This window comes from Homarus americanus, unplaced genomic scaffold (genome assembly GCF_018991925.1).
Source record: "Homarus americanus isolate GMGI-L3 unplaced genomic scaffold, GMGI_Hamer_2.0 scaffold37032, whole genome shotgun sequence".
Taxonomy (NCBI): domain Eukaryota; kingdom Metazoa; phylum Arthropoda; class Malacostraca; order Decapoda; family Nephropidae; genus Homarus; species Homarus americanus.
Genome location: NW_024731852.1, coordinates 10,245,191 through 10,272,027, shown reverse-complemented (window position 1 = coordinate 10,272,027; position 26,837 = coordinate 10,245,191). Strand labels below are relative to the sequence as shown.

The 26,837-nt window shown below is 44.2% G+C and overlaps 1 protein-coding gene across 1 annotated transcript in view; it reads right to left on the bottom strand.

The window, feature by feature from the left end:
- The window catches only part of LOC121867877 (trichohyalin-like), a 265,880-nt gene that overhangs the window by 197,812 nt on the left and 41,231 nt on the right, over positions 1-26,837 (bottom strand). The gene's annotated exons all lie outside the window — the stretch shown is intronic.

The window sequence follows — 26,837 nt, the reverse complement described above, 5'->3', positions numbered from 1 at the left end:
TCAAGAGTCAATTCTTGCGGCCAACATGAGCCAGCACCCAGCGGCTCTGGCTCGACGACTCACCAACACGCAGTCGACACATTTTTAGAATAACACAAAAGGAGATTTTTTGAAAAAGTTTTACGTAAGAGTGAAGTGTCGGTGCGGCTCAGCGGAAACACAACCCCCGGGCCAATATCACCTTGAGGAGTAAAATAAGACTCGAGACTTTCAACTTCAGGATTTTCGTGGATTTCCTCACAGCGTCCCTTTCAATCTGTCACCCAACTGTTGGATTTATTTTCAGGGTGTCCTCTGTGTCACTCACTCGTATTAGGGATTGAAGTGGATAAACATTGGAGAGAGGAAGAACAATGGACAAAAATAACGAGTCTTTCTTGAGGGGACAGACAGACACACAATAGCCAGGAGCTGCGGTTAATAAGAAACAAACCGCAGGTGTGTGTGTGTGTGTGTGTGTGTGTGTGTGTGTTCGTTCAAGGGCAGTAAGGCGGAGACTATTACGGCTGGGAAATGACGGGAAAATTCTGCTGAATAACGCCTAATAACAAAGTCATTACTCGGCGGTGTGCACACTGCCACCTACCTACCTATCCTCATACTTCTCCCTCCCTCACCTGCCTACCACCACCACCACCATTTGGCCTCCAATCCACCACCTTGTCTTCTGTATACCCCTCCCCCCCCCAACCATCACCACCAGCTGATAAACCTCGTGCAGCAGTGGGCGTAGGAGGGTGCAGCATTAAGTAGCGGCGGGTGTACAGCGTGGGAACAGCTCGCTGAATAATACAGACGGGTTAACCTGGTGTGGGGCGCCATCGCCAGACGTGGAGGCACACATATGACGTTTCACTTCCGCGGGCGACCACGTAATTCCCAGGCATTACTGTGCTAACCACAGCCTTACTGTACATCACCACACTTGCTCTCCCTCCTCCTCCACGCTTGATGCACTCTCGCACTCACCTCACTCTCAAGGTGTGTGTGTGTGTGTTTCTAAATATGTATGCGTGTTCCTGTATGTATGTGTTTCTGAGTGTGTGTGTATGTGCGCGTGTGTGTGTGTATGTGTTTCTGAGTGTGTGTGTGTGTGTGTGTGTGTGTGTTTCTGAGTGTGTGTGTGTGTTTCTGAGTGTGTGTATGTGTTTCTGAGTGTGTGTATGTGTTTCTGAGTGTGTGTGTGTGTGTGTTTCCTTGTGTAAACCAGATTCACTGGTCAATTAAACATTCCTACCTCGCTCTACTTACTGTCACACATCAAGTAATCACCCTCCCCCCCCTTCTCTCCCAGCGGGGTTAAAAATCACTCACACATTCTCTCTACTCGAATACCCTTCCACTCCCACTACAAATTCCAATTAAGTAAAATCACACACACACACACACACACAACTAACTCCTAAATCTGTTTCGTTCTTGCCTTAACAAATCCAGTCAGCTTCGATCACGCTTCTCTCCAATCAAGACCAATCAGACTACAACACCGTCGAATCACTGACATTCACCTCCCACCACTCGGGTTCAACCTGTCGTTATTCTCATGGCAGCCAAACCCAATTCCCTGTTACCTTTACTTTGGCTCTTCAATATAACTCACGCTTGGGATTAACTGCTTTCACGCTCTCTTATGAAGGAAGGAGGTCACCCTTGGACACCCTACATGTAAATAAGATCGCCCTAACACACCCTGAACGTTATAAGTACGACACACCCTGAAATATTTGACTCTGTGTACAATCAGGGCCTCATATATTAACAAGCCCTTAACTTAGGAATGTCACCCTTACCGCAGACTATGTAATAGGCATGTCGTACTTCAAACACCCTAAACGTCACCCTAACCGCAGACTATGTATTAAGCATGTCGTACTTCAAAGCACCTTACATATCATGAACAATTTCACACCTCTGCACGTATGAAAGGTCACACTCACACGTACTCAGCTCTCACCTCCAGCCAGGTTTCTCACGCCCACTACTGTCACCCGTCTCGTCTTCACACACACACACACACACACATACACACACACACACACACACACACACACACACACACATACACACCATTCTCAACTACACCCACCTTCCCCAAACAAATCCTTATCACCTCCACACAATAACAACCACAATCAACACAACCACCAACAACAGCTCAATATTATAACCACAACCACCACCACCATCCACCACAACACCCCCCACACACACACACCACACATCCCTCCACACAACACCCACCACAACCACTCCTCTCCACACACACACCCACCACACACACACACCACCCCCACACACACTCTCCCTCCACACACACAGACACACACACACCCCCCACACTCCCCACACACACAACACCCCCACACACACATCCCTCCACACACAACACACCACAACACACAGAACACCACACAATCCCTCACACACACACCACCCACACCCCACACACCCACACACACACACACACACATCCCTCCACACACACCCACCACACACCTCCACACACAACACCCACACACACACACACACACACAACACACACACCCCACACACACACACACACAGACACACACAACACCCCACACACCCCACACACACAACACCCCACACACCCCACACACACCCCACACACACACACAGAACACCCCACACACACACACACACCCCACACACAACACACACACACACAACACCCCACACACACACGACACACCCCACACACACACCCCACACACACAACACCCTCCACACACACACACACCACACACACACCCCCACACACACACACACACACACACTCCCCACACAACACCCCACACAACACACACACACACACAAACACCCCACACACACAACAACATACTATATCCACCACAATTTACACACCACCACACACCCTCAACCACACAACTCCTACTGCTGTTGTTCTTCTCTCTCTCTCTCTCTCTCTCTCTCTGTCGTAAAGAGAAACGATACGCTAAAAATAGAAAACACTGGCTTTTACTGGGGAGAGGAAGGAGGAGGAGGAGGGAGGAGGAGAGAGAGGGGAAGGGAGGGAGGGACATACCAGAGCCTTCCTTTGATCACCACACTACAGAGATAGTTTAAAAGTGCACCCTTCTCTTGTTACTGTCAGTGGAGGGTGGTGGTGATTGTGGTGAGTGGTGGTAGTGGTGAGGGTGTGTGGGTGGTGATGGTGGTGGTGGGTGGTGGTGAGTGTGTGGTGTGAGTGGTAGTGGTGCTGGTAGTGGTGAGAGTGGTGGTGGTAGTGTGCTGGGAGTGATGCAGTGGTGGTGGTGGTGATATGATATGGATAGGTGTTACTGGTGATAATGTGGTGATAGTGGTGAAGTCTGGAAGTGAATGGATATAGTTAAGGCCAACCACACACACACACACACACACACACACACACACACACACACACACACACACACACACACACACACACACACACACACACACACACACACACACACACACACACACCACACACACACACACACACACACACACACACACCACTTGAGGGAGTAACAGGATGACACACTTGAGTGAAACAATGTCCTCATCCTCACAGCCTTGTCAGTATCAAAACACCTTCCTACTCTTAATAACATGAAGGTAAAATTCGTTAACTATGATGAAGGAAAATATAATTACAAAGGAAAGAGTAAATAGAATAATGTAAGAATCAGTGAAATGATTTAATAAGTAATGTTAAAGACTCTTAGGTAGGTAATATGCATCATTAACAGTATAATAAATATAACTTAAAATTCTAAATATAACAAACGAGTACAATTTACACAAGAATATTTCAAAAGTAAACAAAAAGTAAAAATAACATGAATACGATACAATAATGATATAAAAATTACCCAAATGTTCATAATAACGTAACAATATAAAACTAATAGAACAAAAATATATATAATAAAAGCAAGAACACTTAAAAATATGAGATAAAATAATAGTGAAAGAATTTTAAAAGCGAAAATGAACACACAAGGAAAACACTTCAAAACGCAGCGGCAGTGAAAATCGCAAAGCCACTTCAAAAATGGACGTCGCCGCAAGACTCGTAAAACCACAACAAACTTCCGTAAACCGGGATTTATTTATGTGTGGTAGTGTCTAGTGAATTAACAACCGAGAAACACTGAAGAAAAAGTGTAAAGGTCAAGGTAGGGTCGGTCTCTCTCTCTCTCTCTCTCTCTCTCTCTCTCTCTCTCTCTCTCTCTCTCTCTCTCTCTCTCTCTCTCTCTCTCTCTCTCTCAAAAACACACACACACCACACATACACACACGTCACTCTCGCTGCTTGCCCATTACACAAGCAGCTATACATCAAGTCATTACAACAACGACAAGGAGGTTCTACAGCCCATTACCGAGGCGGAAATATATCACGGCGTCATTTCAGGCAACAGCGGCGGTGCACAGCTTTCTTCACAGCCATTATAACAGCACCGATAATACTACTTAACTCAACCTAGTGCCGTTTCTCTGTGATTGCTTTACAGTTCAGTTCGGCGAAGCAGAGGCCGATAAATTTAATGCACCCTGACGCTGTTTACATTCACCAACATTACAAGAGAGAATAAATTTGTCTTCTTTTAATAGTTGTTGCTGTTTGGTGGAGGGAATTACGACAGGTTGGATGGTGCATAAAGACCCTGCATGGTTGCTGTAGCATATAAATACATTAAAAGAACAACAACAGCGAACATTTTTTCCCATTTACACGTACAAAATTTTTTAAAATGAATCTTTACTCCGTGACTCTCCATCAAGGGCAAGTATTAAGTGACTTGCAAATTGGATAGATTCGTAATCGTCTCTCTGGGACGCTCAGTCAAGTTTACAGCCCATGAAAACAGCAGTAGTGAGGTATCTCACCCTGGCCTTGGCACCTGTCACGGTACGAATGTTCCCTTCTCTGGCAGAGGCTTTTAAGTGCTGCTCTAGCGGACCCGAGTGTTGCTACAGTGCTTCAAGTGTCAGATAGTCGTGTGTATACCAGATATGTTTGTGTGTTTAACCTCCACAGGGGTGACCTACAGCTGCGGCTCTCACGGCATAATATGGGCAATGTACAGTATTATCACACAAGTCACTTACACACGAATGATTTTTGTTCCTCAAGAATTAATTACAGTAACATGGGGTGTAATTCACCGTCCCGGGCACCAATACTGCCACCTGCCTCTCTTACACTCATCAGTGATTCGTACCCAGCGGAGAAGATACCGAAAACAGGAACCCGGCTTACCCTTTACTACGAACATTCCGATATTATCTAATAACCCACTTCCCACTCAGTCCCATTACGGAAACTAACGTGCCATTATACCAACTAATGACCAGCCGCAGCCTCCCCCCACCGCCATTACCGAAACTAACACGAAAAGCAGTATCGGCGGTGGGGGTTGAGGTGGGCAACAGACTGGCACTACACCAACATACCTTAAGTGTACGGTACTCTTCTCTGGCACTGTACTTTATTCTCACAAACATACTTAATAGCCTTCTGTGTGTTCAAGCCCCAAACAGCTAATTTTAGAATGGAACAAGGAAACTTTAACCTCACTAAATACGGAAGAAAATAATAATTCCAGATTAATTTCTCATATAATCTAACGTAAGGATGTATCTCCAAGTCTTACAGAATCTAATACACTATACTATACATACTGACACAAGTAATATCTTCCAAAATTATGGAATACTGGATCACATGAAGATTAGGCACCCTCAGCTTATATCACCTTAAGAATAACCCCTGTAACAACCCAACGCTAATCTAACTCAAACCTAAATCCTCCTTGTATGTCAGGGTGTTTAATCATCCGGCGAAATAAGCTGGGGTGCCTAATCTTCATGTGATCAGGAAGACCATTATACTGACAGCCATCCCAATAGAATTACAGCCGGCATAAACCCTCGTACCTCACCAGGCTACAGTCACGTCTCACGACTTTATCACGGTAACGAGGAAAAGGAAACAGACGCAGGAGGAAAAACGTACCGACGACAACGACTCGTTCACATCTGCGGTAAAAACGACCTGATAACCAACTTCCCCTCTCAGCACTGCCACTGAAACTAATAGCCTACTTCCTGCATTGTTTATATAACCTCCACTGTTTATGTACACTGTATACCTGCACTTTATATATCTAATATCTGTCTACTCAACAATCTCTAAATCTTCCCTCTTAGTGCCTTCAGTACAGGACTTAACCAAACCCGCTCCACGACAGGCACTATACACTTTAAATTTCTTTGTCAGGATCTACCAGGATCATGTACCGGGGTCCTCTGGTTCCCTACCCCTCCACTCACCCCCTGTAGGCGAAGATCTCTGGCGAACGTCAAATGTAAACAAAACCATTGAGCGGGTTAACAGTACCCCCCCCCCCCCAGAGACCACCACCACGCCGCTGTGAATGGTTGCTGTACACGTAGCCACAACCAAAATAAACCAAAACCACACTACCAACATAGTCAGACCTTAGCTCATATTTCCCGCGTACATTAATGGCCTCTTGAGAGAATATTTATTCCCCCAGCCAAACGATATTATATACACGAGTGGCGTCCAGTCGTCAGTATTCACGGAAAAGCTTCGCTGGCTGACTCGCTCTTAAAGGCTTGACCTGAGTGATGACGATCGACCAAGTGGCTCTTGATACATTCCAGGATGGTGACGGAGTGGGGGAGGGGGCAACAGGGACCTCCTAACATCACTCACTCACCGCCACAAAAAACCACACCTCCACCTGCTCCTCGTACCCACATGTATACCCACCAGGGGCTATCACCGAAGCCTTCTCCCAAACACATCAATCCGCTTCAGGTAATTTCTCGGACTTGCTTTCGCTACACCTATTGACATCCCCATAGAGTCGTAAACACATCATTGGTGTTGACTACTGAAGGAGGGATGACCACCACCGACCAAGTGATCCCTCAGGTCAATATTTCAACTCGGAAGGGGAAGGGGAGGAGGGGAATGGGGTATCCAACGACATAGAAAACAATATACCACCACCACAAACCAATCACCCACGTGGGCTTTTTTAACAGGTAAGGATTAACTGTTCATATACACCTGTAATGAAAAAATAAATAAATCGCTCAATACTGGCGGGCATCATACCTGCGTGTGGGAGAGGAATTAATACGGGTGTGTGTGTGTGGAGTGGGGTGGAAGGGGGGTATTGGGTGTGTGGGAGATGGTTGGAGATAAAACTGAAAAGGTGATGATACTGAGTGCGTGAGAGAGAGGGATAAAGTATGTTAAAAGTGTGGGAGAATAAATAGGGTGTGTGGGAGGGAGAGGTAATGATTGCGTGGGAAAGAGGGAATGAGCGTATAGAAATAAAGTCACCCTAACTCTCTGAACCAAATTTCCTGTTTTACCACACAACTTATAACATTCTCTCGCTCTCTCCCCTTCCCTTCAACATTCCTCTCTCTTTCTCTCTCTCTGCTCACTCTCTCTTTCTGTTCACTATTCCTCCCCCCCCCTCCCCCCGTCTTGAAAGTAGGAGACGTTGTGTTCTTCCTGTGATTATCATTATAATTATTACTCCTTTTTCCTCCGTCTTGTTGTTGATGTTGCTATTCTCTTCTTCTTTCGTTCTACTTTTTCATCTTCTTCCTCTTCCTGTCCTTTTTCTTCCTCTTCATTTCGTCTTCTTCCTCTTCCGTTCTTTTATTTTACCTTTACTTCTTACCTTCTTCCTTTCTTTTTACTCTTCCTTTCAATGTCTTCCTCTTCCTTTCAACGTCTCTCAATAATTTCCTCTAAACTCTAGGCTACCACACAAACACCATCAAATCATACCACACCTCACTCCATCATACCACACCACACTCCACACCATCAAATCATACCACACCTCACTCCATCATACCACACCACACTCCACACCATCAAATCATACCACACCACACTCCACACCATCAAATCATACCACACCACACTTCATCATACCACACCACACTTCACATCATCAAATCATATCACACTCCACCGTAAGATCATACCACACACTCCACACCATCAGATCATACCACACTCCACCATCAAATCATATACCACACCACCTCCCACACCATCAAATCTACCACAGCACCTCCACACCATCAAACCCTACCACACACTCCCACACCAACAAACCCTACACACCACACCACACTCCACCATCATACCACACCACACTATCAAACCCCACCACACCACACTCCACACAATCAAATCATACCACACCACACTCCACACCATCAGATCATACCACACTCCACTATCAAACCCCACCACACCACACTCCACAGCAACAAACATCATCAAAATCCTACCACACTCACCACATTCCACACCACAGTAACCACTCTCACATCCTCCCACACACTCCCACGTGCGGTTTCCGTCCCACCTGTCTGCTTAACCTCACTACCACCGCCAAATTACCTCGTCATTGTTGAGGCTCATTAACCTTAATTAACTAGTGAAAAAATTAAAGGCAAATGTTGTGATGTGGAGTACAATTGAATCTGAAGATCGTCGGTAAAGTGAACCTTCATTTTTTTTCTTTTAATTTTACTAAAACTTCTGCTCGTCCAGTTTAACCTTGAATAACATACTAAGATAATGATGACGATGATGATACTAATAATATTAATAACAATATAATACGGTAATAATGATAACTACAATAACATGAAAAATATCAACAACCACCACTATCACCCCAACAACAACACACAAAACAGCTGATTCCGCACAATAACACACACACACACACACACACACACACACACACACACACACACACACACACACACACACACACACACACACACACACACACATATATCTGCAAATTTGGCAAGAAGTTTACACCATCCTCGACACCGGCCCCTACTACCACCTGAGATCCCCTGTCCGAGAATTGCTGTTCGACACCACAACCGCATCCAGCCCATACGTGCACGAACTGATCGCTATAAGAACAGCCCAGTCCCAACCATTGTAAAAATTATCAATAACATGTAATAAATCAGTGTATTCACTCCCAGTAAACACTGCTCCCTACACTGTCACTATGTTGAAATGAACTGTATTTTGAGCTGATCCCCATCTACGTTACTATATGTCTTATTTGTGCCACTTATGCCACTTTATTATTTGTAATTGTAACCCATTCCCCAAATATGTAATCATATTTTCAGCCTTCTGGTCATGCCTTTCATTAAACCGTTAATTATTACATACACTACACACACACACACACACACACACACACACACACACACACACACACACACACACACACACACACACACACACACACACACACACACACACACACACACACACACACACACACACACACACACACACACACACACACACACACACACACACACACACACACACACACACACACACACACACACACACACACACACACACACACACACACACACACACACACACACACACACACACACACACACACACACACACCCGACCTTGACCTGACAACTTTTGGCACCAGAATCAATACGCATCGTCCTTGTCTCCTGAAACTACCCTACTAAAGTGTAGCCCGAGATGAGAAGAGGAGAGACAAGAGATGAGACGGGAGACGAGACGAGAGACAAGAGACGAGACAGGAGACGAGACGAGAGATGAAATGAAAGACTAGATGAGACGAGACGAGACGAGACCAGGAGAGACAAGAGATGAGACGAAAGACGAAACTAAAAACAAGACGAGATGAGATACAAGAGGGGAGACAAGATGAGAGACGATACGAGACGGAAGGTGGCAGACGAGACAAGAGACGCAAGGTGGGAGACAAGACGCAAGACGAGACGAGATACACGTAAAGAGAAGCAGGAATATTGAGGATGGACATAATATTGTGTTCTGTTATGGCTAAGCTCACCGAGTGGATTCTTATGACCTTAAATCATTTTTTTTCTCTGTTTGGGTGGAAGGCAAAGAAAGGACTGTTGCTTTGTTTAGTTTTTTGTTTTTTTAACTTTCTTAGCTTAGCTGAGTGAAGACTGATTTTGTCTTTGTTTTAAAGATGGAAACACGTTTTTTTTCCCTTCGCCCCAACAAAACACAACACTATTATTTTCCTCGTCCAAACAAATGACAAAGTAAATGTTTTACTTCCCCTTGAAAAAAAAAATGGGTTGTTTTTCCTCAGCTTTAACAGATGGAAAAAAAGATAATATTTTTTCCTTCAAATATTAAAGCTTTTAATTAACTTACCATCACCATAAATCCCTCAGGCAGCTCGTGTTGAAATGGGGACACACACACACACACACACACACACACACACACACACGCACACACACACACACACACACACACACACACACACACACACTAATAATCCAATAAAAAACTATACATGTCGGCTTTTAAAATCCCTAAAAGGGTTAACTTAAAAATTCTATTTGATCATTGTATAAATCTGCATTGTAAATCCCACACTCAAAAGCGTCGCGTCACAATAACAGTATTAACCATAACATCTGTATTTAAACAAACCAGCATAAATACACAAACACACAGACACACACACACATACATGCACATACGATATTCCATGTTGTATATGTGTGTATTATCAGAGAGAAATAAATATATAGAGCATTATTGATTTAATATCATATTTTCTCAATCACTCAAGTAACAAACCTAAACAGTGCCACGATCGTGTTTAATAGTGCCACCTACAAGTAACAAACCTAAACAGTGCCACGATCATGTTTAATAGTGCCACCTACAAGTAACAAACCTAAACAGTGCCACGATCATTCTTAATAGTGCCACATACAAGTAACAAACCTAAACAGTGCCACGATCATTCTTAACAGTGCCACCTACAAGTAACAAACCTAAACAGTGCCACAGTGCCACGATCATTCTTAACAGTGCCACTAACAGATAACAACATGAACCAATCCACGTGACATTGTGACCCATAACCTATCGGTATATATAACCCATAAATACAGTAGACCCCTAGTAGAAAAAATAAAATAAACTGGAAAATATCAGTAAGCAATTTATTTTCTTGTGTATGAAAGTTGTATCATCACACGTCCATCGCTCACATACTCACGTCCTTTTAATTAATTGTCAGATTATTTTTGGCACGGATTAAATATTAACATCAGTTTTCCCAATTAATCGTCCTAACTCAATATACATAAATAAATACATACATGGAAAACTCGGGGAATTGGGGGGGTGGGGGATAATATAAAACGTAAATTGTGATATTTTAGATGGAATTATGTAAAAAAAAATCTTGATTAATCTTATCTTAAATAATAAATAACTACGAAATATATAAAAATTTTTAGTCGAGAGAGGGCAGGGGAGATTGGGGAGGTGGGGTGTGGTGTTTATCATCATCGTGTGTGCTTCACTAACTTACATCAACACACGGTGGAGTAGGACGAGGGATGATAACACACATACCAGTAAGACACTGACAGACAAAGAGCCATGTTGTTTAGTCATGTACCAGGAATTCATACCCTGAGCACTCTCACGGTCTATTACCACACTCTACCTCACACGGTCTACTTCCACACCACACATGATCCAGTACCACCACACTACACCACACCACACTACACCACACAGTCAAAACCCCACCCCCCTCCCTCTTCCACCTAAATTCGTCGGCGTGGTAAGGTCCTGATACAACAGACGAGAAACACAGCGTCCCCCACACACACCCGAAGTGAAATATACTTTGGAATTTCCGCCTGTCTAGATTCTGGACTCTAATCTAAGTGCCAGTGGTGAGTGACGTTTACGGGGACAGTGCCAGTGCCCTCCCCTCCACCCCCCTCTCTCTCTCTCTCTCACTGCTCTCGCCACGCCGGGACAGCACCCCATATCAGAAGTCTCTCCCTTCACCTAAACAAGAACCAAAGAACATTCCATTTCCCCCTCACCCTTAAGACACCATGTGTATTTAGGTGACCCACTTAACCCTCTCCGTAGTCACCTGTTCCCACGCCCCCACCTGTGATCAATGCCTCATTACCCGGTCACACACACACCTGTAACCTCCTTGAGTAAATAACTTATCGCTTCCACGTCTCTTAGGTAAATTCTTTCTCTGGTGAAGAATAACAGTTGTCTTTAACCCAAATTTGGATTCTTCTAATTTCTAAACACTTAACATATAGTCTAAGCCTATACAATATGTCCTAAGCCGACAAAATATAGCCCAAGTCCACAAAATATAGCCCAAGTCCACAAAATATAGCCGAAACCCACAAAATATAGCCCAAGTCCACAAAATATAGCCCAAGTCCACAAAATATAGCCGAAACCCACAAAATATAGCCCAAGTCAACAAAATATAGCCCAAGTCCACAAAATATAGCCGAAACCCACAAAATATAGCCCAAGTCCACAAAATATAGCCGAAACCCACAAAATATAACTCATATCCTTAAACCCTTTACTTTCCAGCTTCACTAGTAACACTCACACATACAGTTTAAGGATGTGACATCAAAACATTAAACATTCGAGTAAATTGGTAATAAATTAATGACCCCTTGCAATAATTTCACCCACTGTAGTTTCGCTAATTGGTACCTGTATATTTCAGGTGTATTTCTATGCATTTTCTAGTTAAAGTAGAAGAGCTTTGGGGGTCAATTAAAGAGGATCAGATCTCCCTAATAATGGATCCCAATATATTCTAAACCCTTTCATAATAACAACATAAATCCTTTAAGTCATTCAATATGCAGCCTCCACCCCTGGAATTATTACTGAGACACTCTGAATCCCTGAAGGCATTCCTGGAATAGTTTGAACCCCTGGAATTATTTCGACGACACCCTGAAGCCTTGACGTTACACTTGTGAACCAGTCTGAACCTCTTGTAGTCATTTTTTAACAGCAACTTGAACCCTCTAAATAGGTGTCAGGTCTCATTACAGAACACCTCTCCGTCACAACCTAATCTAACTCCTCTTATGGTCTGGTAATCCTACTACTAAGTGAACGATCGTAGGACATTGCCATCTACGGGTACAATACCTCTCCACTCCAGCCTGACCACCTCCAAGTTTGTCTTACCACAACCTGAACACCTGAGACCGTCGTCCACCTTAGCCTGCTACACACCCCTGGCCTCTCACCGTCTACGTGGCCAGGTCGTCCCCCACCTGTGCTTCCTGACGGTTGAGATAGAGAGCCACACCTGCCTTTAGTGGAGGACGTTTACCTTATGTAGATTATTATACTGATAATTAATTAACGCTACAGCAACAGACACATGCACTCACTGTACAGGTTATACACCATACTGACACATACACAATATACAAACATTTGCACCACACCAAGGAACAAGCACGCACCATCCCAGACTATATCACACCACAAATAATTACCCTTGTCAGAGGGACGTAACGCAGTCCGTCTGATTTTGGTTGTAACATTAGGGACAGCCACCACACCATGCGGTACTGAATCCAGGAAAAAAAGTCACAGAGAAAAGGGCACGGAAAAAACCTAACTTAACCTTACCTTACCTACGTGCAATGCCATCATATATTACGTTGTGTTGTCAATGTGTACAAGTCATGTGACTTTTTTCCTGTGGCTATTTCCGTTCACCGCGGTACTAACCCCCAGTGTACCCAGACGCTGCACCGCTTCACCCCCCAACACACTCTAGCCTCTATAATTAAGCCACGTAAACTATCTTGGTTATAGAGTTGACTGGTGTTTAAGAGTAACAGTAACTGGTCAGTACACGACCCGGCTCCCAGCTGTTGTGGGCGCCGTGTACCCTAACATTAATGACCCTCTGTTATCCCACCCGGCCGGAAACTGCTGCAATGTGTTCACGGGCCAGCCAGCCACCCCCCTCCCCTCTCTCTCCGGCCCTGGGGCGTCACCCTGACCTTGGCCGCCCAGTCCTCTTCTCAAACTCCCACAGTTTCTTTCTTTGATCTCAGCTGAGACGGAACTGTCATGCCAGAGGAAAAAATTGACTGACATTTTCTTTACACAAACAGGTACACGAATCACTCCCGGACACACACACGTTCACTACCAGCCAAAAAACAAACAAACAAGATAACAGCTATTAAGTATAGTCTTCAAATAGCTGGAGTCCTATTAATAAGGCGAGGGAGGAGTTAGAGGCGGACGCGGGATGACACACACGTAGACACAAGGCTCCTGGCCACGCCCCACACCACCTGTTAATAGCACACCAGTAGATCATAGCTTCCTCTCACCTGGGGGCGTGAGACCCAGACTACATACTAAAACTCACTATTACTTCCAATAATAATAATAACTAGAACAATAATGGTAACAATAATAATAAGTCCGGCTCTGATCTCTTGCGCCATGAGACACACCAACCAACCGAACAACAAAAACTAACACACTAACTAACACACTTCCACCCCTTAAAAAAAAAGATGAAACGCGCTGTACTAAACATCTTCATTATTATTCTTGGCACGAATAACTGTAAAAAAAACAACACATACACACAAAAAAAACAAACACCCCCCAGCTCGTGAGTGAGTGAGGAGTGGCAGCCATGTGGACAGAGTTAAGAGAGGAACTGCAGCCACAGAAAACACCTCTGCGGTTTACTTCTTATGACATACTGCCTGCGTCATAAATAGCCCGGGGCAGGAATGCTAATATGTCTTGTGTGACATATTTACGAGGGCGCCTCATATACCTGTGACGGTAATGAATGCTAGCCCGGCCACAGGTATATACTGTAAGTGGGCCTCGTAAATACATAAGATATATATCATCAGATGGGTGTAGCCGAGTCCTTCCTGCCAGTGTAGTGTAGTGTAGTGTACTCTACCACCACCACCAGTAACACAACACGTCATTACAGAAGAAATTCCAGAATATCCTGAGAAAACACGTCAACATTAACAACATCAGCAGTGTCAGCATCAGCAGTGTCAGCAACAGAAGAACTATGCACCTCATCCTGTTAACAGTGGCAGTTCCATATCCTGTTAACAGTGACAGTACTCCATCCTAGCAACAGTGGCAGTACTCCATCCTAGCAACAGTGGCAGTACTCCATCCCAGCAACAGTGGCAGTACTCATCCAGCAACAGTACCCCATCCTGGCAACGGTGGTACTCCATCCTAGCAACAGTGGCAGTACTCCATCCCAGCAACAGTGGCAGTACTCCATCCCAGCAACAGTACCTTATCCTAGCAACAGTGGCAGTTCTTCATCCTAGCAAAAGTGGCAGTACTTCATCCTAGCAACAGTGGCAGTACCTCATCCAAGCAACAGTGGCAGTACTTCATCCTAGCAACAGTGGCAGTACTTCATCAGTACCTCATCCTAGCAAAAGTGGCAGCACCATCCCAGCAACAGTGGTGGCACCTCATCCGCCAAGCAACAGTGGCAGTACCTCATCCCGCTAAATATGGCAGTAACCTCATCCTAGCAACAGTGGCAGTACTTCATCTCTAGCGAACAGTGGCAGCATCATCCTAGCAACAGTAAGTAGCAATTTCATACCAAAGCAACAGTGGCAGTACTTCATCCCAGCAACACAGTGGCAGTGACCCCATCCCAGCAACAGTGGCAGCACTTCATCCCAGCAACAGTGGCAGCAATCATCCTAGCAAACAGTGGCAACCTCATCCAAGCAACAGTGGCAGTAATTTCCTCATCCTACAACAGTGGCAGTACTCTCATCCCAGCAACAGTGGCAGGCTCTCCATCCCAGCAACAGTGGCAGTACTCTCATCCCAGCAACAGTGGCAGTACCTCATCTCAGCAACAGCGCAGTACCCTCATCCAAGCAACAGTGGCAGCACTTCATCCCAGCAACAGTGGCAGTACCTCATCCTAGCAACAGGGCAGTACTCATCCAAGCAAAGTGGCAGATCATCCTAGCAACAGTGGCAGTACTCCCTCATCCTAAAGCAACAGTGGCACAGTACCTCATCCCCAGCAACAGCGGCAGTACCTCATCCAAGCAACAGTGGCAGTACTCATCCCAGCAACAGGCAGCAATCATCCCAGCAACAGTGGCAGTACCTCATCCAAGCAACAGTGGCAGTACCTCATCCTAGCAACAGTGGAAGTACTCCATCCTAGCAACAGTGGCAGTACCTCATCCTAGCAACAGTGGCAGTACCTCATCCAAGCAACAGTGGAAGTACTTCATCCTAGCGACAGTGGCAGTACTTCATCCTAGCAACAGTGGCAGTACTCCATCCTAGCAACAGTGGCAGTACTCCATCCTAGCAACAGTGGCAATACTCCATCCTAGCAACAGTGGAAGTACTCCATCCTAGCAACAGTGGCAGTACCTCATCCTAGCAACAGTGGCAGTACCTCATCCTAGCAACAGTGGCAGTACCTCATCCTAGCAACAGTGGCAGTACCTCATCCAAGCAACAGTGGCAGTACCTCATCCTAGCAACAGTGGCAGTACCTCATCCTAGCAACAGTGGCAGTACAGTACCTCATCCTAGCAACAGTGGCAGTACCTCATCCTAGCAACAGTGGCAGTACCTCATCCTAGCAGTATAAGTAAGTTTACATCAAAATGAATGTCTCTATCCCCGTAACATACTTATTCTTCCTTCCTTCTTCTCCTTCCTCCCTTCTTTTCCTAACATCCTCTCTTTCTTGGATTCTTTCTCTTTTTCCTACTTCCCCTCTACCCCACTCTTCTCTCTTTCCTTCCTTCCTCGACTCGTTCTTTCCCTTAAATCCCCTCTCCTTTCTTTTTTCCCTCACCCTCTTTCCTTGCTTCCTTTACCCCTCTCTCTTTCCTCCACTCCCTACCTCCCTCCTCGACACTTCTTTATCTTCTCACTTTCCTTCTTTCTTTCACCCCCTCTCTCCTTCCTTTTCTCCCTCACTCCTTATCTAACAACGTTCTCTTTCCATCCTCCCTCCTTGACTCTCTCTCTCTCTCTCTCTCTCTCTCTACCCCCTTCTTTCCTTTTCTCCCTTGTCTTCCAAATCCATTCCTTCTCTCCCTCTTTCTATCTTTCTCCTGTCTGGATGCTGTCAGCCTCCTCTTGATAACATAAATAACTAAACATTCTTGAAGGGTGAGAATGTAATCCCAGAGGCTGTGACAAACGGGAAAACAGTTACATCAAAGGGAACCAGCGGGGCCCAGCAGCCTACTGAAATATTCATACACAAACGTTTCAACGCGACCAGGAAACAAGTGGAATCTTGAATGCTTAAAGGGGTAGTTTCTGTTGGGTAGTGGTGGTGGTAGTCATGGTGATGGTGGTTGTGTAAAGTCCTCGAGTTGGTGGCGATGGTGGTGATAGACTTGGTACTGGTGATGGTAATATACTGTAGATGGTGTTTCTGGTGATACTGATGATGTAATTACTGGTGACCGGTAAAGGTGGTAACCCTTGGTGATGGCAGTAACTGTAATGTAGGCGACGGTAGTGAAAGAAGGTTTATAGGAGCGGTGGTGGTGGTTTAGATATGGATGGTGGTAGTAGCTGTGGTATGAGAAGGGACTGTGGGTGGAGGAGGTGGTGGTGGTGGTGGATTTGACTGATTGAGTATTAGTTCCTCTATCGTTATAACAGCTAATATTCACATGACGCTGTATTCATTAAAAGTTTTTCTATTTAAAAATTATATAGCCAAAAAATATAGATTAAGCAAACGTATAATACTGAGATTTTAAAACTACTTTATATTTTCTGACGGATTCCTCGATAAAATTGAAGACTCCGCCTCCTGGAAATGAGACATCTGCTCCAAGATCTAGATAAAAGCGGTAGTAACCATCCCCTCCCTGAGCCCTGGCGCCTCTTAAGGGCCCTCAGACTAGAACAGGATAGTGGCAGGATAGTCTTCACATTCTGGCTGGGGATCGAGTCATCAGGTGTGTGTGTGTCAGCGTCTAGAGTAACCAATGATAAGTCTGACTCACATCTCCTTGGTATTCGGGTATGCATCCAGGGACGAATCTCCATTGTAATCGTCCAGAGATCGTGTGGGCCAATAGTGGTCTCCCAACAACACCGCCAGGCATTACACAAAACATTTCTAGACCCAGTACGTGTAAACCAATATGGGAGTAGATAAAGTAATGGAGCTGAACGGAACATAGCAGCTCTGACCACCTTGTCCACCTTCTCACGTATGTCGGTACCCAGACAGAAACCTGACCTGATGGCCACGTAGCTCTATTAGGAAGAGCCACTCCTGTATCTTAACCTAACCTAACCTGTATCTTAAGAACCAGAGGGTGGAGAGGGTTAAAAGATTCTAGAGCATGAAGGGTGCTGGTGGTGGTGGAGATGGTGGTGTGGTGGTGATAGTGGTGTGGTGGTGATAGTGGTGTGGTGGTGAAAGTGGTTAGATGGTGGTGGTGGTAGTATGATGGCGGTGATAGTGGTTAGATGGTGGTGGTGGTGGTGGTAAAAACGGAGGTTAACAGAGAAACACTGCAGCAGGAATTTGTGGTGTGAGTAAATGAAGGTGACAGTCTCCAATGGCGCGCGCGCGCACACACGCACACACACACACACGCACAACTTTATCTCACATATAAGCAACGAAAAAAATCACCATATAAACAAGACAAACAAACAATTCTGTAACAAACAAATAAGAAAAACTAAACAATTCTCTCACAAATCAAAACGTACATAAACAAAACAAAAAATAACCTGGGAACAACCACAGCCAACGCCCATTGTTTAATTCACTGATTTTTCTTTTTTTCCTCATTCTTTCCTTTTCTATCTATCGTTATTATTTTTTTTTCATTCTATCTATCCATCTACCTCCATTCATCCATCTCTCTCTCTATCCATATACCTATCTATTCATCCATCTATCTATATATGTTACCGCAAGCAGTAATGAGTATACAGTATATAGATAGTATTGAGATGATGGAGGCAGTGCCGGATTTAGACCTGTGGAGGCCCATGGGCAGCCTCTCTGTGGAGGCCCCCTCATTATAACTACCCAAGAGGGTGGGGTGGCGAGTGAAGCCATATGCAGTTATATTGAGGAAATTAGAACATTGAGAAATTTGTAATTAACTGTATATTTATTGATAGTGTACAAATTCACCACACACACACACACACACACAAAAGTGAGACATGACTGGAGTCATTCATGTGGTTTCTAGTCGGTTCACAGGAAAACCAGGTATTCATGAATTTCAAGGAGTAGCTAGCTCAATTTCTATCACGCTTCTTGCTGAACATAGTTTTACGTGATGGAATAGATAAACTTGAATTTTAAAGAATGAAAATAAAAATAATCCAAATGAATAAACAAATAAATAACATATTGTAATATGTGGAGGCCCCCAGATTGTGGAGGCCCCTGGGCAGCTGCCTACTTTGCCCACTCCTGAATCCGGCCCTGGATGGAGAGACCCAGAGGAGGTTGGGGTGTTGGGTGGTAGTAAGGGGAGCTTGTTTGTGTATAAACGCCTGACGCATCAAAGTCGGCCAGCCAGGGCAGGGCACTGCCACTGTAGCTATCCCCATCATAGAGTTATAGGAATAACTGCCTGTGACACTGTTGATCGACTTGCCAAAGAAGCGACACAAGAAGAAGATATTGAAGCCACCCTCGCCCTCTCCCTGAATCATCTCAAATCTCGCATACACGCCACACAACGAGAAGCATTCGACGTAAAATGGACACACCTGAAACAACGGGGCAGCGTCACACTATGCCACTGACGTTGTAACCGGTGACTCCAACCGCCACTACAAAGAGTATCAATCTCTGACTCGATCTCAACAGATTATATACATGAGACTGCGCCTAGGGTACAGGTACCTATGGGAGTACATTGGCAACCCTGAGCCTGGCCGCACTGTTTGTAAACTTTGTGGTCAACCCGACTCTCACACCCTCCGTCACTACATCCTCACTTGCCCTATGACCTCCTCCTACAGGTCCCCAGCCGTTACCAACACCTCTTCCCTCCCTGACCAGATATCCCTCCTCCTAGTCACAGGCCTGGCACTTGACATTATAAGGGACCTGCCACGCTTTGCTATAAACAGATGAAATGTACCGGGAATTCCCCCCCCCCCCCACACTCATCATTCTGTCACTTTATGTAACTTGCTGACACGCCCTTAATGCATGAGTCATAAAGGCAAGCATGAACTCCGCATGCTTCCCAGATGGGCACTGTAAACGCTTCTGCGCTTCACCTTGCACAGGATGTAAAGGGGTGCCCAATAAACTAGCCCCCTCCGGGGCAATCTGTAATCAACACCTAACCTGTTTCTCTTGAGACTTTCAACACGTAAGTGTAACTTGTACTTATTGTTTACACAGGTAGACTGTGTCCATTGCATCGGTTATCATTGTGATAATATAGAAATATGGCAAATTAAGTACGCATTATAAGTGTTAACATTAGACTAATTACATAGCTATGATTGTTATGTGAATATATATTGGATTAAACATTTATGTATGATTGCCTATGTATGATTTATTTGAAATACTAAAATAAATTGTATTCAACAGGTTTGACCGAATTATAACGTTCGAGTTTAACGTGAAGAGTCTGATTAACCTTTAAACGCTCAGATGGCGTTTACAATATATCTATCTATTCATCCAACTTTCTATCTCTATATCCATCTATCTATCTTTCCATCATCCATTATCTTTCTCATTAGTTTCATTTTTTTTCAATTTTTTTTCGTTTAAAGAATATAAAAAAAGTAGCCATGTTTCCTTCTAGTGTGTGTGTGTGTGTGTGTGTGTGTGTGTGTGTGTGTGTGGTGACGAGGAGGAACAGCGTAGAGCCAGAAAGAGTCCGTAGGTACAATCTTTTACACCAGGTTGAGACAAAAGATCGGTGAGAAATATTGTAAACAAGAGAGACAGAATGAGGGACAACACGTACGAATTTTTGATCTTCCGTCCCCAGGAGAGGGGGAGGGGAAGGAGGAGGGGAGGAGGAGGGGGAGGAGGAGGAAAAAAGAGAAAGAAAGAAGTAAAGAAGAAGGAAAAAGAGAAAGAAAAGTAGGAGAAGAAAAATAGAAGGAAAAGAAGAAGAAAATTGATTGCGGTAATTACATAGATGAAGAAGAATAGAGAAAGAAGAAGAAAAGAAGATGACGAAGAAGAAAGGAGAAAAATTAAGAAATAAAAAAAAGAAAAGGAAAAGAAAAGGAAAACACTAACAATAACAACAACACAGGATCCTCGCCTCAGTAACAACAAACTAATGTGATGTGCTCGAAATATAATCCAGTTAATTATATATATATATATATATATATATATATATATATATATATATATATATATATATATATATATATATATATATATATATATATATTTCTTTAAAGGTGAAAAATCCCACCAAAATAATTGTACATTCCCAGGTGCTACGTCCAAATATTATCTCACTTAACCGAAATCCTACAAGAAATCGGATTTTTCTGTTTATATGTATAACCCCCTCCTTCCTCCACTAGGCTGTTACTGGTGTACTGGCTAACCACACACTCACACCCAAGTCATTCTCTAGTCTAAACTTCGCGCCAAAATGTACCTAACACCCGCCGCCAAATACATGTTAAACCCCCCAAATATATGTTACACCGCCGTAAATATTTCCGCTAAAGATAAGTCTCATGTTTACACACTTCCGCTCAAGCTATTCTGCATACGTAAAAATATCCAGCCAGAATATTTCACACTTGGAGGGACTTCAAGCCAAAAATACTGTCGTCTACATGGGGGTAATCCCGCCAAGGCTACATTCTTGGAGGGTATTTCCCACTAAAAATATTATATACATGAGCACGTTTGGGATAAGGATTTTCAACATTAAATATATATATTACCACAAGAACCCATTTGTCAAAAAAGAAATTTTAAATTCCAATTACCAGAATTTCATAATACCATCACTAGTATTTCATAACAATTATACTCCCATTACTAGCATTTCATAATACCCATATTCCCCTTCACCATTATATCCCCATCACTGTTACTTCACAATAAATAATTTCCCATCACTCAAGGTAAATTATATTGCAATATTTTCCCCCTAAGAGTTATTTCATATAGGTTCCAATATTTACGGTTCACGATATTAAACATTTCTCCTTCAAGGGGCACCACAGTATCTTACTCAATGAGATATTTCTGTCACCACCATAAACACATAAAGACACTTCCCATTCACCTCCTTGATATATTAAAGCAGGAATCACGATTCTCAGTAGACTACAGTAAATATACAGTGTTGATGTTTTCTCGTCTATTTTACATGTGAGTTTTACTGGCATCAAAGACATTTTCAAAATCGAATACAGTCCCTCAGAAACTTATTTTAAATAATAATAATAATATATTCAACGAGAATATCTATAACCTGGGATATATTCAATGAAAGGTTATTCTAAATATTACTACATTCTGAAAACACTAACTTGGGATGTATTTCATTAAAGGTTACTTTTACTTATAATATTCAAGAAAACTACTTTAAGGAGGGATATATTCAACCAAGAGCCACCAAAAATACTGATATATTCAGCGAAATCCATATAACAATACGATAAACTATACATTATAGTGCACTTGTTCCCGCTAAAGATACTTTAATTTGAACATTAAAATCTTCCCCTAAAACCACTTACTGAACAAAACAATATTCCTGCCAGGGTTTCTTTACGCAGCGAGGTCCAAGGTTGACTAACCTGAGATAGCCTCCCGGGGTGTCCCTCCTCCCCTACCCCCCCTCGTACCCCGTTCACGTGGTGAATGGCGAGAGGGAGCGTCAGTCAGTGAACCCTGGGGAGGAGGGGGAGGGGGGAAGAGGAGGGGGAGGAGGGGGAAGAGGAAAGAGGGGGGGGAGAGGGAGGGCTATTCGAGCTGAAGCCAGGTCGGTGACCTCCCACCTCCGGCTTATACAACACAAAGCACACATCACAGCAACAAGTTTATAATTAGAGTATAAATTTATTACTTCATTTCATAAATAACACCTACAGTACAGTAAAATAAATGTCAAAACTATATATTAAATCATTTCAGCCATGTCAATATTGTTGTTGGTGCTCACTTTGTATCTGTACAGTATAATTAAGGTTGAATAACTGATTAAATATCAGTCATTATTCAGGATCAAAGTAAGTCACATGATGGTGTAGACAGAGGAAGTAAAGGGATAACTACACAGTGAGTGGCATCACAGGCATCACTCATCTGGCACACGGCGGTCTTGGTGACACTGACGACTCTGGCTTCAGGAGAGAGCAGAGAAAAAGAACAAGTGAGGAGCCCGACGGTCACCACACCCTGGAGGCTGGCCGGAGGGAGGAACTTGGTAGTCAGTAATGGTCACATTAAAGGCAAAGAACCGACACACTCCGTGAGGAAGTTACCCAACCACAGTGAAGGTTACTGGCCAGGTCATATAGGAGGAACTGAGGAACCCCTAATGGCCAGGCTAGAGGCCACACTGCCACTCCAGTCCAAAAGAGATACCATAGAGACATTAATGGCCCCACTACCGGTACAGAGCCACCACTGGCCATTATGAACGGACGGAAGAGCCAAAGAGCCCTTGACGGCTAGCAGAGGTCAAACAACCGTTGATGGCCGGGGGGGATGGGGGGCAGCAGGGTCGTGAGGACAGGTGCCGCCTGGAGACAAGGCGACAGTCTACCGTCTACCAACAGGATTAACCACATTGTTATCTGAGTCGAATTAGTAGACGCCCACCTGGCTAGCATGGAGGACACAACCAAAATTGGCCAGTGTGGTAAACAGGGCCACTTGTGGTCAAGTTAAGGCCCATAGAGGCACCTGTGGCCTGACACATGTTATTACAGCCATAACTGAGAGAGAGAGAGAGAGAGAGAGAGAGAGAGAGAGAGAGAGAGATACACACACACACAGATAGGGGGTGGGTAGTAGCACGTGCAGATCGATGGTGAGGGAGAGTGGTGGTGGTGTTCCCAGGACGTCACACACACACACACACACACACACACACACACACACACACACACACACACACACACACACACACACACACACACACACACACACACACACACACACACACACACACACACACACACACACACACACACACACACACACACACACACACACACACACACACACACACACACACACACACACACACACACACACACACACACACACACACACACACACACACACACACACACACACACACACACACACACACACACACACACACACACACACACACACACACACACACACACACACACACACACACACACACACACACACACACACACACACACACACACACACACACACACACACACACACACACACACACACACACACACACACACACACACACACACACACACACACACACACACACACACACACACACACACACACACACACACACACACACACACACACACACACACACACACACACACACACACACACACACACACACACACACACACACACACACACACACACACACACACACACACACACACACACACACACACACACACACACACACACACACACACACACACACACACACACACACACACACACACACACACACACACACACACACACACACACACACACACACACACACACACACACACACACACACACACACACACACACACACACACACACACACACACACACACACACACACACACACACACACACACACACACACACACATTTTCTTCAAATGTTCGGAAAATCCTAACCCAGTTTTACCATTCCACTACACTTCGCTGACGGCATTTCCTGAATTCCGGAAATCTGGCTTTACAAAACTCAATTTCGAAACACAACCTCCAATACTCTACAGCTAATGACATATCCTGGCCGGTTTAGTCAGTCCAACAGCAGCTTATCGTGACCTGACTGATACTGTTCTGAGCAAGTGCAGGTGTTTTATTTTATTCAATTAATGTATATATGACTGTAGCCAATACCTCATTCTTAGTCACTTTATGTCCTAAAATATATGAAACACCTGCTTGGAAAACGTGAAATACATTCTAAAAATATATTCAATAATAATGTTACGATACAAGACAGACAGACAGACAGACAGACAGATAGATAGATAGATAGATAGATAGATAGATAGATAGATGGATTGTTTCAGATAAATAAACAGATAGACACTGAGTAAGAATAGTCTAACCAGTTTAGGTCGGTAGAGGCAGGACTTGAGGTCAGTCTTCCGAGAAAAATAATGAGAAAATCCCCAGGTGTGCGAACGCTCGCTTGAGGCACGTAGCCATGGTTACCAACTGGCAGTGACACGAGCTAGCAGTGACATGAGCTGGCAGTAACACAAGTTGGAAGTGATACGAGCTGGCAGTGACACAGTGACAATTGGCAGTGACACGAGCTGGAAGTGACACGAGGGCTGGCAGTGACACGAGCTGGCAGTGACACGAGCTGGCAGTGAGTGACGAGCTGGAAGTGACACGAGTTGGCAGTGACACGAGCTGGAAGTGACACGAGCTGGCAGTGACACGAGCTGGCAGTGACACGAGCTGGGAGCGACACGAGCTGGCAGTGACACGAGTTGGCAGTGACACGAGCTGGAAGTGACATAACCCATACTGCCTCCTCTACCATAACCCATACTGCCACGACCATAACCCATACTACCACTACCATAACCCATACTGCCACTACCATAACCCATACTGCCTCTACCATAACCCATACTGCCTCTACCAAAAACCCATACTCACACTACCATAACCCATAATGTTTCAATATGGCTCCATACTGCTCTCCTTTACCACACCCATATTGCCTCCTTTCTGTTTGGTCCTCATACCTTATATGCCTTCATTATACTATATTGTTCTCCTCTATTATATCTATGTTGCTCTACCAACCCATAATGTTCTCAATATAACCACACTGTCTTCCTTTCACACACTGTTTTCACCATAACCCACACTGCCTTTCAATATAGTTTCACTGCTTCCTTTCTACTATAACCATACTGTTTCCTTCATTATAAACTCCACACTCAATTTCCTAATATAATTTCACTGCCTCCTCTGCTTCCACACTGCCCCACACCATACTGCTCTCACACCCAGCACACTAACTCATAACCCATACTGCCTCCTCTACTGTTCTCTACTGACTCTCATACTGCTCTACCCATACGTCTTCAACATACCTTCCTGCTACGTCTTCCTGTTACAATGTTCTTCCTTCAACATGGCCTCACACGTCTTCCCACATAACTCATCATCTCCATTATTAGTTCATTATAAATTGCTCCACATAACCCATACGTCATTCACACCACACTGTTCTCACACCTTCATGTCTTTCTACTAGAAGTTATGCAATTTTGAATATTGGTATCCAGTTCCATCGTTTAATCATTGACGATCAATCCCAGACACATCGTCTCAGTGAAACACAGCCTCATTTCATCAAACTCCTCTCCTCAACAGACTCCGCACCAAATCCAATGCTGCACCTGGGTGCTCACTCCACTCTTCTCAAAAATCACGTTCTTTCAAAGACTGGTGTTTTGGGTGATGACGCGTGTAAGATTCTGCGAGACCAACAGCTCGACGAGTTTACTCAAGAGAAGTTAGAGGCACAGCCAGGATCAGTTCATCAAAAATGTGTTCAAGAAATGATGCTATTGTTTCTTACGGTGATTTACCTACTTGTCATCTCCTGCCGTGTCGTCGGCGGTTT